The sequence below is a fragment of the Hyperoodon ampullatus genome (assembly GCF_949752795.1).
Source record: "Hyperoodon ampullatus genome assembly, chromosome: 10".
NCBI classification, from domain to species: Eukaryota; Metazoa; Chordata; class Mammalia; order Artiodactyla; family Ziphiidae; genus Hyperoodon; species Hyperoodon ampullatus.
The window spans coordinates 80,519,360-80,537,846 of record NC_136923.1 but is presented as its reverse complement, the minus strand read 5'-3'; the positions used below and the strand labels follow the sequence as shown (position 1 = coordinate 80,537,846).

Sequence of the window (18,487 nt, the reverse complement as noted above, 5' to 3'; positions counted from 1 at the left end):
ATAAATCAAATAGAAAAATAAAATTCTATCAGCTACCTAATCTATCACCTATCTATCCACCATCCATCTACCTAGAACTCTCTTTTTGTTTACATAAGATGGGAAAGGTGATTCCTCAGAGGTACAGAAATACACACCATACTTATAAAATTCTTCTTTCTTAGGAGAGAATTCTTGAAACTACTAGAAAATTTCCCTAGCCCGAGAAGAAAATGTTTTTCATACAACAGATATATTTCTTAAGACCTATTTCCATTTATGGTTTAATTTGAACTTCTTAGAGTAATACTGAATAAAAGAAGATCAGTACTGGAAAAAGAATATTTGGTCATCTGTGAAATAATAATAATGCTAATATCAAACATTTGTTGACAACTAACAATATTTGGGAATCGTTCTCCGTATATTAACTAGTTTAATCCTCACAATAGCTCTGCAATACAGGTAATATTATCATTCCCATTTTTACTGACAGAGAAACAGAGGTCCAAGGCAGTTAAGTTACTTGCCCAGGGCCACACAGTTTGCAATTCAGCACAACCAGGATTTTGAACCAGACGATCTGACTCCAAGTCCTTATTCTTAACCAATCAAGTACATTTCCTTTCTAAAAGGACTAAGGGTAAATGAAAAGAGTGGTGGTGTTGTTTGCTTTATTTACGATGGGAAATGAAGGCAGAAAGGTTAAAACGTACTGACCACCTTCTGGGCATTGGTGGGGTGCACATGTAACCGCACAGAGAGGTGAGGACAGAGGGAGCGGGCTGACCGGTACAAACTTAAACTGTTATTATCATCCCACCCCCCTGTCATCCACCTCTCTCCATGGAGGATGGAACTTTTTGAATAAACAAGCTCATGAGTCATTCCTATACGGAAAGGAAAAATCTGTTCTGCCTCAGCCTTCTTTTTGATGAATGTAGCCAGTGGATTGGCCCTGGGCTATGGTTTTTCCCACTGAGCAAGCTGTTTCCCCCACCGCATGCAGGAAGCGAGAGAAGCTTTTGAAGGTTGCCAAGCTTTTCGTATCCTTGGGACCTGTATGCTGAGCGAGGAGCAGTCTTAGCTATCTTGCTTGGCACTGCGTTGACTGTATCCACTGTGTGTCCTGGTTGCTGGGCCCCTGGCATTCTCCATCATCCTTCATTCCTTTGTTCATGGTCAGCTTGTAAGATGGACCCGAGTTCTCCGTGAAGCTGCTCTTAAACAGCACAGATCAGTGCTCTGGAAAAAGGCGGCGGGGGGGGCGGGTGGGCGGGCACAGACACTGGATGTCTGAAGTATCTCCCAATTGGTCCTTCAGCATTATTGTAAAGATCAGAGAAGTTAAGATTTTTTAAATCTGCAATTATTGTTCATTATTTAGTTTTCAGTTGGAAAAATAAGGGAATGAAAACAGATTTGTAATATATAGTAAACGAAGTCCTTACTTCTTGCTGCCTCTCTCCTCGAAGAAGCCCTAATTCCAGAAAATTATCTTATAGTTGCCAGTGTTTTAATCTGTTCTGTTTATTTTGGGGTCTTTTTTGTGTGTGTGTACGGTACGCGGGCCTCTCACCGCTGTGGCCTCTCCCGTTGCGGAGCACAGGCTCCGTACACACAGGCTCAGCGGCCATGGCTCACGGGCCTAGCTGCTCCGCGGCATGTGGGATCTTCCCAGACCAGGGCACGAACCCGTGTCCCCTGCATCGGCAGCTGGACTCTCAACCACTGCGCCACCAGGGAAACCCTAGTTTGGGGTCTTTTGTAGGCGCTGTACTGGCTTTATTCTTCTGTTTTGATTTTTTTGGCAAACCCTGATATTTTGACCTCTGATGGACCTTGGGATTGAATTCATCTCGTCTTTCTACTTGTGGTTTTACCTTCTTGACCTTTCTGGCTGTACTGGTTTCTTTCACTTCCTGCCTCCTCTGAAACAAGTCAGTTTGTTCACCCAAATCTAGCACAAAAGAGACACTGAGTATTGCTTGAATGAAGCGCATGTTCTCCATGCTGCCATCCATAATTTCATACCAGAACTGAATCTTTGGGTTTCACAGGATCGACCCAGTACAGCTATCAGATTTTACAGGTCTGTGGAAAGTAATGCCTTTTCCTTTGAACAGAGTCCTAAGAATTAAGATGTTCCTGATGATGATGATGATGGTAACAGCAACTATAATTTGAGTGCTGGGTGTCTGCCATGCACTGCGCTAAGTCTTCTACATGGGTCTTCTCGATCATTCCTCACAACTACTTTGATTTGGATCCTGTTGTTATCTTCCTTTTTATAGCTGAGGAATTTGGGACATAGAGAGGTTAAGTAACTTGCCCAAGTTTCTCCCAGCTAATAAGTAAAAAGGCTGGCCCAGGAAAGCAGACAGTTTGATTCCAGAGCCCTAACTCTTTACCATATATATATTTTTAAAAACTCACCATTCCTACTTGCTCTGATTCACTCAAATCAGACTCCATATTATACTGAATTTATACTTCTCTACTTCCTGTTCCCATTGTTCCCTTCACTTGGAATTAAAAAAAAATTATTCAATACCTAGCATATGTCAGATACTCTACATGAGGAATTCAATCTTGCTACATTCTCATTAGGTACATACATGTGGAGAAACTGGAGAAACTTCCGAAAGAGGTATCTGATGCCATGAGCCGTTGGTAGAAGTATCTGCTTTGCATCTGGTAGCAAATATAGTTTTAATTCAAGTTAACATTCCTTTCCAATTTAGTTTAACTAACAATAACTGAACACTCACCACACCAGATGCTCTGATCTGGTGCTCCAGAGGCAAGTCGGATACAGCCATGATCTCAAACAGCTAGTAACTTAGCTGGGTTGATAAAACACATACTAATACTTAATACTACAACAAATAGCTGTAATAAACACCAGAAGTGTTTAGAATCAAACACTTGTCTCAGGTAAGATGAAGAATCAAACACTTGTCCCAGGCAAGATGAAGAGAGATGACTTCACAGAGGAAGAGGCATTTGAAGAGGACCTTGATAGATGGGATAAGAAACTGAAGGTCAGTTACGAGATGCAAGGGTGTACTGGGGAGGGAGCAATGTTTTAGGAGATACAGGATGGGCTGTTGACTAGGGCAAAGCTGTGTTCCCATTTGGATTCTGACATTTACTAACTCTGTGGCATTAGACACGTTTTAAACGTTTCTGACCTTCATCTATAAGATGAGGGTTAAAATTAATATATCATCATGTTGAGGGGATTAAATGAGATAACATCAGCACACATGACCGCTGCGTGGAGTGCTGGCAATAATGGAATTATAGATGAATGCTGTGATTTTTAATGTGTCAGGTGCTCTTTTCCTTTGTTTTTCCATCTGCCTGCCCCTCTTGGCCTCTGGTATTAGCAACACTTTGTATTGGCTTTCCAATGGCTTATTATTTAATTTTCACACCAACCTTGGGAGCTAAATAGATAATAACTATTATTACAGTAAAAACCCATTTTTACATAATACAATTTTAATGGAACTGCTGATGTTACAAAATGAAAGTGACTGGTAAAGAAGATTTAAGTGATACTTTTGAACCTCTAATATAATTTTATGATGTTTTGTGTATTTTAATTCATTAATAAAGGAAATGTGTAGAACATTCACATCATTATTCAAATAGACTAGCATAATTTTTCAATAAAATTCTTAGGGTAAATTGCCTATTTCCATTTTCTGGGAAATCAATTTTATGGAATGACCTCAGACCCATCCTATTCCATAAAAATAGGACTTTACTGTACTAATAAAAGATATCACTATTTTAAGTATGGTACCATTTTCCTTTGAGGTATTCTGTCTTTATAGACATTGGATTTTGAAAGCTGTAAATTCTTCTTGGTGGTATTATATGGAGTGAGCTGAAGTCATCATGGAGAATTTGCTTTTGTAGTTTAGTTTATGATAACTTTGCTTCATACAAACAAGTATGTCTGATTGTCTTTGCCTCCTAAATACTGGGAGAATTCGTCTAAATGCATTCAAGGTATCTTACAGAGTGGGAACAAGTTCTACCTAATAAATCATGCAAATCGCAAACCCTCACAAATGATCCTGCTAACGGGTACTCCAGGTTTTGTCCTGAACTGACCTGCAAGGATTTGATGCTTCTAGTTCTTTCTCTGAAGGAGTTTCAGCCATGACAGGATGACACCCTTTTCACACAGAGCAGCTTTAATGAAAGGAAAATGTGTTATAATTCCAAGTGGCAGTATTCTGTTTTGAAGGGTACAGATATGATATCATATAGCCTCCAGCATGGTTTTATTTTTGCGTGTATGTGTGGTAGAACTCACTGTGTTCCATTTTCCCGTATTACTTTGAACTGTCCTTATTTGAAGAGATGAATGGAGAAGTACTGGTTTTCTTTCATAATAGTTCTTCTGTTTGTTCTGATTTTCGGTACTCGGGTACTTTAAATGGCAGTGAGGCTCATCAAAGTGCTGGGATGTTCAAAGTCAACAATGTTTAACATATTTCCTTGTTAAATCGCAAGATATTGAGGTTGGAGATATGAGTTAAGATGACCATAAATCAGGAAATAATTTTTCTGGGGGAGGAATTTCTACAAAATGTTGAGAGTAGAGCATTACAAGCTTAATATACTATTTCCTTACCCGAGATTATAACTGGTATAGGATAAGATACAGGTAACACAGAGATTTGGGTCTGCAAAGTCAATTAGAACCAAATACCATAAATATCAGTGTTGTCTCTTGAATAGTTTCAAAATTCTGGTCTTGTCCCATTTGGATGGGACAGAAAGTCACACAAGCCATCACCCCCATTTATTCTGGATTACTAGAAAGTGGGAAGGGGAAGTTAATTTAAACTTGAGTTACTGGGGTCCTTTGTAGGATGCATGGCATTAGTATGGTGACTGCGGGAGTGTGTATATTCTGGAAATCTATCACTATTTAACAAACCACCTAGAAACTTCTTAGCTTAAAACATACATTTTATTTTGTTCACAGTCTTGTGAGGAAGGGCTAGGCTGGAGTATTCTTGCTGGGGTCTTTCATGCATTGCCGTCGATGGTGGCTGGGCTCATCCAAAGGCCCAGCGTGGTTGGGTGGTCCAAGAGAGTTCACTCATGCAGCTGGCGGTTGACACTGGTTATTGGCTGGGAGTTCAGTCAGGGCAGTCATCTAAGAGGCCTTGGTTCCTCTTCACATGGGTTTCTCTGTGGGGCTTCTTGGGCTTTCTAACAGTGTGGCAGCTGGAATCCAAGAAGGAACATCCTAAAGCAGAGTTCCCCAAGAGTGAGCAGTCCAAGAGACCTGGGTGAAAGTTGCATGCCTTCCGAGCCAGCCTTAGCAGACTCAGAATATCATGACCATCACATTCTCTTGGTTGAGCAGGGCACTAAAGCCAACCCAGATACAAAGGAGGAAAATTAGGCTCTACTTCAATTGGGAAGAAGAGCAAAGAACTTGCAGCTGTCTTTAATCTACCACTGTGTATGCGTTTATGCGTGTAGTGTGTGTGCATGTATGTAATTAAGAGCAGATGTACCTGACTTAATTCAAAAGGTTTGAGAGTTTTAGGGTCTGGTCAATTTGTGCTGTCTTCCCTCTCTGGGCAGACATTATTTAGATTCTGTTGGCTTACATGAGTCAGAAATTGAAGCACACCAGGAGACAGACTGGTCAAAGGATTTTAGTTTCTTTATTCTCTACTACCTACCATGCCAGGTGTTATGGTATTGCCTCTTCACTGCCTGAAAGTGGGATTCTTCAACGCTTGAACGTAACTGGGGCCCTGATCTGGGATTTCTCACCCTGAGATGGGCAAAGGATGACAGTGTTTGGGCTGCAGCCTGTGTCCAAATCTCTATGTGGGTGACCAGAAGCCTCTTCTTGGGACAGAGAGGAGTGCTTTGGGGTGAGGGGAGAAGTGGAGCATGAATACGTTGAGCATTTTGTTTCCTTCAGGGCAGAAATGAAAAGTCTGCAAGGATAACAGTCAACAATTCTTTTACCTTATTTAGAACATGAATGGGAAAGCTATTCCTTAAGATTATATAAGGGAAGAACAAACAAATATGATTTCAAGAGGTATTCGACACAAATTTTAATTATCATTATTAGCAAATAAAAATAAACAAATAAAAAGAAAATCTTGGGGCTTCCCTGGTGGCGCAGTGGTTGCGAGTCCGCCTGCCGATGTGGGGGACACGGGTTTGTGCCCCGGTCCGGGAAGATCCCACATGCCACGGAGCGGCTGGGCCCGTGAGCCATGGCCACTGAGCCTGCGCGTCCGGAGCCTGTGCTCCGCAACGGGAGAGGCCACAACAGTGAGAGGCCCGCGTAACGCAAAAAAAAAAAAAAAAAAAGAAAATCTGAAAACAGAGATCAAAGGACCTTTAGATACTGTATAAATCTCCTTCTTTTAGGCAGTTTCTTAGAGGTGAGCACAGACCTCCGGGAACCTTGCTTCATGGTAAAGGGTGTTGAGGCCATGTCCTTCCCACGGGAAGGAAACATCAGGATCCCAAGCTCCCTGGAGCAAATATTTCCACCGGCCTCCCCAAACAGTTCTGAAATGTTTAACTTAAACTGACTTTTTCTATATCCAATATTTAAGAATGTACCATAGAAGCTAACTATTTAAGGCAATGTAAGTGCAAAATCCTTTGCAATATGGACTCCTTTGATGAAATGAATGATTGTCGAACAATTTATTTGTTTTATTTGTGGTGTTTTTCCATGAATTTAATTGTATTAAGTAAACATTCATATATATGTAAAATATGGATACATAGAATTGTTGAGCTGGTAGGGAACTTAGTGACACTCAACTCAAATGAGCTAAGATAATGCAAGTGTTTTCTAAATTGTAGAATCCTATGAAACACATTATTATCATTGCCCAAACATATATGACATTTTGTATCAAGGATAAGAGTGGGATTTCAGTCTCCTTGTTTTCAACCCAAGTGTTGCAAATTGCCTTCTAAAATTTATAAGAAGAAATACTGTTGCTTTATTTGTTATATTTTAGATGATTTGTGTCCCTAAAATAGGTTTACATTTGAGAGACACACTGGAGGCTAGGGAGTTCCTTTTAGTTGCAATGACTGTGATTCAAACGGGTATTTACAAATGAATAGCAGTAATGCCATAACTGCCAAGCAAGACCTGTGATAGAGTGTCCTTGCCAGGGGTAGACAACCAGGAGTTGAATTTTTTTTTTAAGTATTTTTACAACTGTATATGTTTTCCCCATAAAAAGTAAATTTCAATTAAAATCACAGAAGAGATTTTTATTTCCTGCAAGTGACAAAAGGAACACAATAAAAAATATTAAAATAAGTTGATATCCTTTCTCTAATCTCAGTTTGTCAATCTCTGCTTGACTCAGTCATGGCGCTTGTTTCTGGGCTAATTAGAACTTACTTAGAATCTTCTCTTGGGACCCAAGACATGTAGACCCTGACACTCTTAATGGCTTGTTAACTTGCTGGAACTAATTGGAGTTTTAGTTTAATTGAGCGGATTTTCAAACTCTTTTCTGCCCTTACTCACCTGAGAAAAACACTCATTGTCATAGTCCATTAGTATTAGGATCATAGCAATTTTCTAGGAGGGCACATACTTCTCCAGGGTTTGCAGATCATAATTTGGGTAGTGTGTAGGAGACCTAGGATTTATTTTTGGCACTTACTGCACCTAGAGAATCACTACTTTTATAACTTTACAAACTCCTAACTCCAGTCTCCCAGAAGTGTGACCCTTCTGGGAACTTTGGGTTCTAGCCTGAGAGGAACCTAACAGGTATACCTGTAAAACACCTCTGGTGCGTTTCTTCCATTGACTTAGGTGTGATTCCTTTGCTACTAAAACAATTTCTTTCTCCATGTGCAGTTTAAAACTAATTTTTAAAGGAGTTATGCATTATTTTCCTTAGGACTTTTAAGAGTACTTTGACCATCACAGTACAAACTATAAGATTCCTAGTAGCAATAAATGCATTGGTGGTTGCTATGGAAAAATACAAGTATGTGTCATAAACTTGATAAGAAAGGAGAATTGGCAGGACCTGGCATTTTATTAATTGTGAAGGGTAAAGGAGAATGAGGCTGAAAAGATGACTCAGGAGTTTGGGAAGGAAGCCAGTTGGGAATCTGGATTTAGATTTGGTAATCCTCGAAGAGTTGACTAAGAAGCCTTGGAGATTGAACTAGGGTTAGAGCCAGCATGGGAGCCAACAGAGAGATGCAAGGAGGGGGTAGGAGAAAACATCTTGGAGGAAATTCTAATTTAAATGGCAGGAAGAGAACTCAGAGAAGGAGCAATCATGAAACCAGGAGGAGAAGTCAGACAACAGAAGGCAAGAAAAGAGTGATACCGAGGTGGTGGAGGTGGTTCATAGTAAATGTTCCATGGAGGACCAGGAGGGTGGTAGTTTAGAAACTGCCTGAGGAAAAACTGTCTACTCTCTGCAGGCTTCTACAAATCAAATGCAGAATCTAATGCTTGTCTTGGCTTATTGTTTAACACATCTGTATCGGATCTTTATAAAAACCCTGGTAGAGATCAATGCCTTCCAGGATCCCCATATTATTTTAAGCTTATATTCCATTTATAGTTATTATAAAATATTTGGCTATGTTCCCTGTGTTATAAAATATATCCTTGTAGCTTTTTTTGTACATAAAAGTTTGAATCTTTTACTCCCCTAACCCTACATTACCCCTCCCCTCTTCCCTCTCCCCACTGGTAACCATTAGTTTGTTCTCTATACCTATGAGTCTACTTCTTTTTTTAAAAAATTATATTCACTAGTTTGTTGTATTTTTTAGATTCCACATATAAGTGATATCATATAGTATTTATCTTCCTTTGACTTATTTCACTTAACATAATGTTCTCCAAGTCCATCCATGTTGCCACAAATGGCAAAATTTCATTCTTTTTTATGGCTGAATAGTATTCCAGTGTGTGTGTGTGTGTGTGTGTGTGTGTGTGTGTGTGTGTGTGTGTGTATGCCACATCTTCTTTATCCATTCATCTGTTGATGGACACTTAGGTTGCTCCATATCTTGGTAATTGTAAATAATGCTGCTATGAACATTGGGGTGCATGTATCTTTTCAAATTATTGTTTTTGTTTTTTGTTTTTGGATATATATCCAGTAGTGGAATCGCTGGGTCATATGGTAGTTCTATTTTTAGTTTTTTGAGAAACCTCCATACTATTTTTCACAGCAGCTGCACCAATTTACTTTCCCACCAACAGTGTATGAGGGTTCCCTTTCCTCCACAAGGGAGAAAATTAAAAGAAAGAAAATTTGTTAAAATTTAAAGCAATTACTCCCTGGTGAGACAGCAGCACTTCTAGGGTGGTGGCCCGGTTGTCCCTAGCCACTCTCTTTCTAGAGTACTGCCAAATGTTCTAAATAAATAGATCATATAATAGGCTTAGTCCAACAGAACTGGTCAATTTGTATAGCTCAGTTTGGGAGAATAGAATAGACTTAGGCTATCTTCTCTAAGATATCATTGTCATTTCCTAAAGGGGTACAATATTACAAAAATATAAACAACACAAATACATTTTTTATAAAAATGTAGAAGATTGTATATAATTGTTACAATGAGTTCAGTTCTGAAGGTCAGAAGGTCATATTGAAGGTCATATTTTAAACTGCCAGTAGTAGTCCATCAGAGTACATTGGTGAAGTCCTTTCAAATTCAGAATACTGAAAGCAGCATCCAGAGATTTTGATATTTATTTTGGGATGTTGACCTTAGAAGCTAATGTCTTTAAAGTCATTAGTAAATAGAGTGACCAACTACTCTGATTTATACAGAACTGAGGAGTTTCCTGGGACACATGACTTTTAGTGATAAAACCTGGAAAGTTCAAGGCAAACCAGCACAAGTTGGTCACCCTACTAAGAAATCACCTTTCAAGCTCTTACCGACCTCATAGTCTGTGATCTGCACTGCAACAAATTTGCTGAGAATTAATGAAACTTTTCCTTAACATTAATGCAGAAACCTATATTTTACCTTGTTTTGTTCCCCTAAGAAATTTGTCTCATGGAATTAATATTCTTTGAGGAGACACAGGCATTTCTTACAAGAGAAGGGGACCTGAGTGACTGCATATGTATTTTACCCTCCTGGTTGGGTCCAGGGAAGTTTGAGCCAAGTAAGGAACAGCTGCCCATGGGGCCCTTAATCTAGAGCAGGGCTTTTTTCACTTGCTGTAATTGAATTACTTCTTTTTTACTTTACTTTATGGTCTGTTTTCCATGCAGATATTCTCAGAATGTTGAATTAAATAATTCATGATTTCCCAATTATTGGTTTAGGTACAATTGGCATTTCTTGAATTGATTATACTTTCTTGAGGGAGCTTTTGGAGTCTCTTCATATGTAGAGCTTTAAAGATAAGAAGTTTGCCCATGAGAGGTACAGCCTGGCCAGCAAGGGCGGAACTAACACAGTGGTTCACTGTTGATCCTTGGGGGTCACCACCCTTTCACACAACCCAGGGGTTCTGAACTTCTCATGTGCCCTAGGTCCCTTTGACAGTCTAGTGAAGCCTAGATCCATTCTCAGAATAATATTTTTAACGCATAAAATAAAATAGGATCATAAAAGAAGCCAGTTGTATTGATCCAGCTATCAAAATACTAAAAACCAAATTTGTGATATAATAATGTATATGCTTCTTTATTAGCACATTAAATAAGGGTATCTAGTTCTGGTTCTAATTACTATCGTAACGTCCATGTTGTTGTTGTTGTAGATATTCTTTGAAAAGTGCTGCCATAAATTCCTTCTCTCCCTGTAAGTGTGTGCTATTCCTCCCCTGGAGAAGTGGGGGCTCACTCCCTTTCCTTTGAAAGTGAGTCTGCGTTCCTGACTTGCTTGACCAATAGAATATAGTAGAAGTGATGTTCTGGGACTTTCAGGCCTAGGTCACAAGAACACTTGCATAAGAAGACCATTTTGCCTGGATCTTCCTTGCTCTTGGGATGCTCCCTTTTGGGATGCAGCCCTCAGGCTATGGGAACCCCAAATCCTATGGAGGCCCTGTATTTTTCACACTGCTTGGCAGCCCAGATGATCTCTAGCTAGTAGCCAACATCAGTTTCCAGCCATGTAAGTTATCCCTCTTGGACATCCAGACCAGTTGAGCCCAGTAATGGGGTCTTGCTGGTAACTCTGTTTTTTCCCCCTTTACTTGAAGACACATTAAAAATCTCTTATTTTACCCTTATGTCAGTATTTCTCAGAATTTCTTATGTGTATTCAGGAATGCTCCCTTAGAAGGTGGATTCCTACATTCAGTTCATTAGGATCCACATGGGCCCTGAGGAGTCCTTGGCCTTCACACTATCCAAGGGAGTGAAAGTGGTTAAAACTCCTCCTCAAACTGAGCATTATAAACTAATAAAATTAAGAATTGCTGTAGAGAGACTTCCCTGGTGGTGCAGTGGTTAAGAATCCACTTGCCAATGCAGGGGACACGGGTTCCAGCCCTGGTCCGGGAAGATCCCACACGCCGCAGAGCAACTAATCCCGTGAGCCACAACTACTGAAGCCCTCGTGCCTAGAGCCCATGCTCTCAACAAGAGAAGCCACTGCAATGAGAAGTCCGCACACCGTAATGAAGAGTAGCCCCCGCTCACCACAACTAGAGAAAGCCCGCGTGCATCAACGAAGACCCAATGCAGCCAAAAATAAATAAATAAATAAATAAATAAATAAATTAAATTGCTGTAGAAAACATACAGAGAGTTATGAAACCATATACCTGAGGACCTGGACTGGAATGACATGAATCTAATTAGGTAAACCATACTGTAAGGCTAAAACAATCATGTAGATGTTACCTATTACTAATGGTAAGTTTACCTAGAATTTCTCAAATTGTTTCCTATGAAATTAGCTCTTTATAAGCATCCCATGTAAGAAAGCTAACAACATCAAATGATTTGGGGAAATTTGAGACTAAACAGAAAAATAATTTCTTTGCTTCCATTCTTTTCAAAGCCCTTTATACGATAATATGGATTGTGTAATTTCCAGGATATAGTATGTGCTGTTTCTCTAGGATGTTTAACCATGTAACCCTTTTTTTTTTTTTTTTTTTTTTTTTTTGTGGTACGCTGGCCTCTCACTGTTGTGGCCTCTCCCGTTGCGGAGCACAGGCTCCAGACACGCAGGCTCAGTGGCCATGGCTCACGGGCCCAGCCGCTCCGCGGCATGTGGGATCCTCCCGGACCGGGGCACGAACCCACGTTCCCTGCATTGGCAGGCGGACTCTCAACCACTGCGCCACCAGGGAAGCCCCATGTAACCCTTTTATTCACAGAGCAGCTCATGACACCAGGATTTTAGGGAAACACTCCGAGTATAAAGTACTCTCACACTTAACGTTTGCTACTACTCCATGAGGTTAGGCATCAGTTGTATTAGGTAAGATTAGGTCTTCTGTGAGTAACAAAGACCTGAAAAAGAGAAGTTTCTATCTCTCTTATGTCTGTTCTATGGTGTCAGGGACTTGGACTCTATTTGCTCCATTATGTGCTGTTTCCATTCCCAAAGTTACTCTGTGGTCCAAGATGTCGGCTGGAGGTCCAGCCATTGCAACCACATTCTAGGCAGCAGGAAGTAGGAAGGATTCCACCTCTAAGTCACCCTAGACACCACTTCTTACATCTTATTGGCCAAAACTTGCCCGAATGACCATAACTAATGGGAATGGAGACTGGGAAATGTAATCTTCTGGCTAGGTGACAATGTATTCAGCTAAAAATTGGAGTTCTTGTGACTAAGGGAAAAGAAAAAAGACACTGGGAGACAACCAGTGGTCTCTGCCACAATTATCTCTCATTTTATAACTGAGGAAAATGGGACCCAAAAGGGGTGTCCAAGAAAGAGTTCAGAGATGATGGAGACAGCACAGATTCAAATCTAGGCCTCCAGATTCCTTGAGTGTGTTTAGTTCATTACACTATCCCTATTTAATCATGTGGGAGGGATCAGAATAGAGCCCTTCAAAGGCTATGATCTAAAGGGTCATGGTGATATAAACAGATACACCACCGTAAAGCATATTTTAAGAGAAAGTTAGGAATATCTGTTTCTTAGAGGTATATCCTCATATTTGAAAATTAATAGCATTTGATAAACAAAAACCTATAGGTGGGATGTGACTGCCTTTTGCTACAGATGTGTTGTTAAGACCAGGGTCCTGTTTGTCAGGCCGCTGTGTACTCCTAGGGCCTGCTCTGTGTCTAACGGCTTGTCCTCACTTTCTTGCATTTGTCACATCAGTGTTGCTTTGTGAGCCCTGGATCCTGTCTGAAGCTATCTGTTTGCCTCTCTTTATTTTACATGATAACATCGTCTAATGGCAAGTTAGTGTCTGGATAAAAAAACATTGCTCTTACCCGGATTGAGCTGGGTTTTTGTCTGGTTTAAGGACAATCGGATAGCCCCTCTGACTGCATTTCTTGGACGGCAGTAGTGTGTGGAGGTTTGCACAGAGGTGGTGAGCTTGCTGCACTGTGCCAGGATCGGCTGGGCTGTGCTCACAGGTGCAAAAGGCGGGCATCACCCTGCTGTCTTCCAGCACGTGATGAGTACCAACAGGAACTTCGCATCTTTGTGTTCCTGTGGTCCATGATAGCTCTGGAACAGAGGAGATGCTCTCTGTGTTTTTGTTAAATGAATGAATGAACAGTGAACTGGATGGAATGCTGATGAATCCCAGCCCCTCTCTTCCATTCATATTGATGGCATCCTTGCTGGACTTGCAGTGGGTCAGCAGAAATGATTGTTGTTGGCATAGTGAAACTGGATGCCTTGGGGTGGTTGCTGTAATACCATGTTAGTGTTTACTAACTATAGTAAGAGTCCTCTTTCTTTGGACTGTGCTGTGTATGGTACATATCATTCTATACGTATATCACTTTATATGTTTTAAAAATTAAGTGACAAAATATAAAATCAGAAATTTGACTTCAGAATCTATTTTATTTTGAGAATAGGTTAACCTTTTTGGAAACCTGAAAAACCTAACTGTCAAAAGCAGCAAGTTTCAGTTTTCCAAAGGCCTTGGTCTTGGGTATAGAATATTGTAGAATATTCCAGGGGCTCCCCAAGGCCTTTAGGGTAAATCTCCACATCATTGATTTGGACCACAGAGTCCTTTGTGATCTGGCCTTGCTGCCCAGCTCTTCCCTGTGTGCCCTGCCGACCAGTCGCACGCATCTACGTACTGTCTTCGGACGGAGGCGGCTCTTTCTCCTCTCCGCTCATTTACTTGCCATGCTCTCTGCCTGGAACTTGCCCCTCCGCCTTTCCCACCCTAACACTCTGCCCGTTGCTACTTTCTGTCTTTGAACACTCAACTTAGTGTCACCTCTTCCAGAAAGTGTCCCCGAATCCCGTTTGATGTAGTTCTCTTTCTTCTGTGTTCCTACAACACCTTGGGCCTATTTCCATCCTGTTTCCTTATTCTGTAATTATTATTTACGTTTATGTTGCCTTGAGGACAGAGGCCCTATCTTATTCAACTTATCCCAGCGGAAAGCACAAGATTTGGCGTGGAGCCGAGACCCCATAAATGCTAGAGTGAGTAAAGGAGAGTGAGAGGCAGGTGCTGCCCAGTTGGTTCCTGTGAAACTGTTTCTAGGGATTTTGGAAGCTGAAGGGAGAGCTGTCACTGTCACTCTGAGAATCTTTGCACACTAGGGATGGGTGGAGGGTGGTGAGACCCGAAGAACCTTAGCAACTGACTAGCAGGTGCTGACCTTGTTGGGGAGCCCTGGTAGTCCTCCGCAGAACCCGGCCTGGGAATCGTTCAATGCCAGCATTTATTCAGGTTCCTTGGGCCAGAAACTTACTCTCTGTGAGTTGTGCTTCCCACAGCTAAGAGGATGCTCTGTGCAAGAGAGCGCAGGCTCATTCCTTTTGCCAATGGAGTTCTCCGAACTCTTGTGTTCCCAGTGGGTTTCTCTTCACCCCTGCTGAGCTGGTGGCCTTCGCTCAAGCTCCTCCCCGCACCTTGCACCTGAGCCTGATGGTCCTCCCGTGGGTCAGCACCTGAGGATCTGCTGGGCCTGGCGTGGCTTGCTGAACAGGAGCTCGGAGCTCTCTGGGGACTTAACTGCCTCCCCAGCCCGCAGGCCCGCCCTGGCTTAGCACCTGGGTGGTTGACACACCTCCTGTGGTGTTAGCTAGAGCAGCTTGAGGATCTTCTGCTTGCTGGGAAATTGTTTCAGAGGTTACCTTTTCTCATTTACATAGCGTGGACGCACCTGGTTTTGTTTGTTTTCTTTTTTTGGTGAAACTATAAAAGGAAGAGGGTAAACGAGAAAACATCAGCGCCTGCTTAGAGCTATGACACTGGCCAGTGCAAAGAGACCCAAGTGCTGCTGTTGACAACTAGTTCAGGTCTGAATCATAGTACTAGTGAGGAAATCATTGTAACTGAGAGAATCTTTGGAGTGGTGCAGTATGTCTTTTTGGCTCCGGGTGTGTGTACCTGGTGTGTATTTAATGATATCTTATGAGTCTGAATGAACTAAAAAGGCTTCTCACACTTCTTAAATTATCTCATTCATCAGAGAAGCCTTCCGGCAGAGCAGCCCAGTAGTTCAAGTGGAAAGGGAAGGAAACAGTTAAAGGGTTTTAAACTGCTAAAGAGGGCTTTTCTGTTTTTCTGGGAAGGCAGCAGTTTGCATGGAAATCACAGCTTTTATACATTAAGTATGGTTATGAGTCTCTTCTCTTAAGCTGTGTGAGAAATGTGGACTTTTTTCCCCAAGGGAAAAGGAGAACTAGGACCAAAGGGGCATGTAGCTTCGTGCCAAGGTCTTTCAGATAACAAAGAAAAGGGAGAGACTGGTTGGTACTTAGAAAATAGAGGATTTTATTGGTAAATAGTTTTGGCCATAGCATGCTTAATTCAAGCCCCACTCAGAGAGGAAAACTTGAGCCACAATTTTTGGAAACTCTACGATTTTACTATCTTTTCTTCTCCCATCCAAATTCCACCATATTTCACCACAGGCAAACCCAAATCACACTGCATAATAAGGACCATTCCAGCACTTCAGGGCCCAGTGCTGGCCTTGCTACAAGGTCCCACATTACTTGAATGACAGTAGTAGGAGAGGCTGGGTTAAAATCAGAAGGCCGTAAAATATTATCCGCAAGAAATGACGCAAGAAAGAGCAGAAGTATTCAAATTTAATTTTTTGAGCCAAAAAAAGGAATACATTATGTAAATATAAGGCTACAGAAACATATGACAGATCAAAGATATTTAGATCCTTCATTTAGTAATAGTAACAGTAATTACAGTATAGTGTTAATAGTAGTGCCACTGGTAATAATATACTCATTTGTTTAATAAGATAATAAAATGAGTTCAGTTTTTTTATGTGCCAGGCATTGTGTTAATATTATTTTATCTCACTGAAGCTTTATAAAGATGCTGTGGTGTTGGCACCACATTCTATGCACAAGGAAACCAAGATTGAGAGCAGAAGTTCTTAAACCTTAACATGCATGAGATCAACTGAGATGGTTGTAAACTACTAATGATTTGCATTTTGAACCGATTCAGCATGAAAATATGTCCTAAGTATTCATATAGACTTTTAAAAAATTAACAATATATCTTGGAGATAACATATCAGTAAAAAGAAATCTACTACATCCTATTAAATGACTGCATACTATTCCAGAGAAAAAATGTAACATCATTTACTGAACTGATGAACTTAAATTTTTTCCCCAATTTTTTTTTTTTTTTTTGCGATATGCGGACCTCTCACTGCTGTGGCCTCTCCCGTTGTGGAGCACAGGCTCCGGAAATGCAGGCTCAGCGGCCATGGCTCACGGGCCCAGCCGCCCTGCGGCATGTGGGATCTTCCCGGACCGGGGCACAAACCCGTGTCCCCTGCATCGTCAGGCGGACTCTCAACCACTGCGCCACCAAGGAAGCCCCAGAGTGATCTTTTAAAAATACAAAGTGGTTATGTAATTTCCCTGCTTAGAACTCTTTGTTGGCTTTATGTCACTCTTAGGAGAATGTCTCCAATTTGTCACGTAGCCTTCAAAGTCCTGCCTGACCCGCTCACTTACCTGCCTTTCCACCTCCACCTCTCACCAGTGTCCTCCAGCTTCTTCAGTCTAGGTGCCCTTGCTAATTTTCAGTCTTCTGAGTGTATGGAGCTTTCCCCACTTTATGCTATTCATATATACTACTTTTTCTGTCTAGAGCGCTCTATCCCCATGATATTTTGCATTTTTCCTTCTTACCACTTAGCACAGTTTGTGCCTATGTAGTTATCTGTGTGATTATATTTAGATGTCTGTTTCCTCCACAAAAACTTAAGTTTCATGAGAGCCAGGCCTGTGTCTCTTTGGCTCACCAAATAATGAAGTGACAGGCATAGAGCGAACACTCACAAATATATGTTGGGTGTAAAAAACAGATGATAGCTAATACTTTTATGCCTGGTAAGGGCAGGCACTGTAATACTTTTATATGTGATGTTTCACCTAATCCTTACTATCACCTCCATGAAGTATTAGTTCTCTTATTTTGCATGCGGGGAACAGAAAATCAGAGAAGCTAAGCAATTTTACCAAGGAGTGGCTTATTTGGGATTCAAATTTAGGTCTCTCTGAATTCTAATCAGGTGAGCATTCTGCTGCACTTGGGCAAACAGTAGTAGATGGATTAGCCAGTGTGTTTTTCCTACACTAATTCTTTATTAGTCAGGTGTCAGTGACTATAGCCTGGAGAGAATGGGGTTATAGTTGGGACGTGAATGGGACTATAGAACTACTTAGACCCTGGATATGTGTGGAGGGTAGATAGGTGGGGCATCATGGGGATTCCAGCCATTAGGGGGTTATAAGCAAATGAAGGCATTGGGTTCTCGGGGATGGATGGGCACTAGAAAGAAGGGAGAAACAGACACAATGTTCCTTACTTTGAAGTAGTGCCTGGGTCTTGCCATGATTATTTTGGTGCGTATCAGAAGCAAATACTAAAAAGGATTCAGATCTACTTCTTCCTTCCACCAAAAACTCATCCGATCAATCTCATTAAAGTATTTACTTCTGTGGAATGGGAAGCCTCATTTCTTTGACATATATCAGTATCCAACAAAGCACTTGATAATATTTGCTAAGTGAATGAATGGGTGAATGAATAAACTTATTGGTCAGTGATAATGCTTTGCTTTATGTATCATTCTTCTCTTGGGAATTTCTAGACACCCTGGATTAAAAAGAAGGATTAAACCTAAGGATGGGGATTTCAGTATCTTTGCCAAGCAGTATGAAGATATTTTAGAGTATTGGGACTTATGGCAGGGGTTGTAAAGTCTGGATATTATTGTTGAAATACATGTGAATTGTGAATAAAAGTTTTAGGAACCTTCATGGTCTCTGGGATGTATTTGAACTCAAGGGGAAAGGAAGT

General features: G+C 41.0%; 1 protein-coding gene across 2 annotated transcripts in view; it reads left to right on the top strand.

Annotated features, from left to right (window-relative positions):
- PKHD1 (PKHD1 ciliary IPT domain containing fibrocystin/polyductin) overlaps positions 1-18,487 on the top strand; it is a gene marked incomplete at both ends in the record, with an annotated part of 432,913 nt that overhangs the window by 243,053 nt on the left and 171,373 nt on the right. The window lies entirely within an intron of this gene.